This window comes from Cupressus sempervirens, chromosome 4, assembly GCF_028749045.1.
Source record: "Cupressus sempervirens isolate cs-2001-9-10 chromosome 4, ASM2874904v1, whole genome shotgun sequence".
NCBI classification, from domain to species: Eukaryota; Viridiplantae; Streptophyta; class Pinopsida; order Cupressales; family Cupressaceae; genus Cupressus; species Cupressus sempervirens.
Window position 1 is genome coordinate 149862142 of NC_143121.1, and position 2264 is coordinate 149864405.

Consider the following 2264-nt stretch of genomic DNA (forward strand, 5'->3'; position numbering starts at 1 on the left):
ATTTTTAAGATAGCCTTCTTTTTAGACTACAGCTTTTCATTTAACCCATTCTTGGTCATTTATGGATATCAATATAATTTATTTTATCTTTCACCCCTCTCATAGCATCTAAGGAGATAATCTCTTTCAGGAGGTTTAAAAATTGGTTGTACTGACCTCTCTGCAATATGGAGGCTAAAGATCTACTAGAGCTTTGCAATTTGCTATGCTTGTTTGAGTATTATAGAAGCAAGCGATCATTTTTTATCAGCTCTACTCTATTTATAAGTTATTTTTCTTTAAATTACCTTTTACTAGTGATAGTCACTTGACAATTATGAGAAGTAACATTTTTTTTCTAGTCCTGACCTATCCTATAATGTTTACATTTGGATTGATATATCTTTGTTGGTTAGTTTCTATTGTTTAACTACTTTTTTCCTCGGTTTCTAAAACTTTATAAGTGCAATAACTAGTAGTATGTCCAATTTTCATAACACATGCAACATATTCATTCTGTACTTCACGCTAACATGTCAATTGTCAAACAGGCTTATCAAGTATATGCAATCATGGAAAGTTGGATTGCCGGTAGTTTTTGATGGCCATAATGGTGCAGAAGCAAGTGAATTAGCAGCCAAGCTGCTACTTGAGTATTTTCTTCTGCATATATACTTCTTGAAAGACTTCATTCTGGTGAGCCTCTTTCTATACTGGAAAAAATTTCTCAAGGGTTAGTAGCAGGAGGGAAGTTTTCTAGAAGATGCCAAATAAATGAGTTATTGACTAAACATAAGGACTATTTCAAGGATGTCTCTAGTGTGGAAAGTGTTATTGGAGGGGCAGAATAATATGGTCTACCTTGTTCAGAAGTGTGTGGTGAGGAGGATGAAGATCAATTTTGTTTTGAAGTCACATTGAAGGATGGATGCAGGAAAATTTTTGATCTACAAAGGTACAAAGATAAATTTTAGGTGAATGACATTTAATAATCATGAAAGTTGACGCAAGATTATTGTGAGTATTACAAAATGTAGTTTTCAATGTATCTGGATATCAAAAGTAACCTATTTTTAGTTACAAAGTGATTGCATTTTCTTTCTCTTTATCAGCTCATGGTGGAGGTTAATGGGATATTCTAAAGGTTCAATGTACATGATGATATCAAAGGAGGCATTACTCAGAGCTCTCTATGATATAGATATTGCATTCACAAATGTAAGTTGAATCCCTAAGATGCATGATGCATACCTCAGTGTGAGAAAGTTCCTCTCTCAGTAATTTCTATCTTTTATGATTTAATTCCATCTTGTGATTTTATCCTAACTAACAATATCATGACATAGCCTTTTAATCATATTACAAATACATGTGACTTGTTTCAAGCATTTTACTTGAGATGTTACTAGTTCCAATTCAGTCATTGATTATGATGGCTTTTTGCGCTTGAATATCTTGCAGGAAGCTTTTAGAAATGATTTGAATTCTGGCTCAACAACAACTATTATTCTAAAAGCAGATGAATATTTCTTGGTTGCTACTATTAGAGATTCCAAGGCCCTTTTGTGCTCAGCTTGTTTGAACTTTCCAGAGAAATTGAGAGGTTAATGCTATTACTATTGGAGAATTTTTATAGGTTTATAGGTTGATGCATAAATCAGGTCATATACACAGTAAAATAATAAATGTGACTTTTCCCCCTCTTCATTCCATTTTGACAGTATTTTATCATAGTCTATGCATTGATCCACTAGTTACTAGTCTATCTCATGCATGCAAATTTGATGAGATCAATAATTTTCTTTGGTTTAGGTGCTCAGTGGAGCAAGCACAAGCGCCAAAAAATCAAGAGTGACCAATTTCTAAGATGAGAGAATTCCAATAGCTCTTATTCACTACTTTGTGTAGAGGAACTAACTCAAGATCACTGACCAGATAGAGATGTAGAGAAGGCATGCATTGAAGCTGCTGCCAGGTCTGTAATGAAATGGGGTGATGTGCCCAGAGTTAATGGTGAACTAGCAGTATCTCGGGCCATTGAAGATGTATCATTTAAGAAGTAAGTCTGATATAGTCCTTTCAAATTTGAAATCTAATTAATTGAAGAAGATTAGAATATAACAAACAAAAAGAAGATTGTTTACAATATTGTCAAGATCTGTGTTGCATTCAATGTGTTCCTCATCAACTAATTTTTGAAGCATCAAAAATCACCTTTGAACTGTCAAGTTAATAATCACTATCGACTAATCTGTATTTTTTTTGATGATTTTATAGTGTACCAC

At 33.3% G+C, this 2264-nt stretch overlaps 1 long non-coding RNA gene across 1 annotated transcript; it reads left to right on the top strand.

Annotated features, from left to right (window-relative positions):
• Positions 1 to 558: 558 nt before the first annotated feature.
• On the top strand, positions 559 to 1526 carry LOC149560402 (uncharacterized). Its single transcript, XR_016363351.1, has 4 exons — positions 559 to 675; positions 789 to 934; positions 1092 to 1197; positions 1441 to 1526. It is a non-coding gene; the product is annotated as an uncharacterized LOC149560402 (long non-coding RNA).
• The last annotated feature ends 738 nt before the right edge of the window (positions 1527 to 2264 follow it).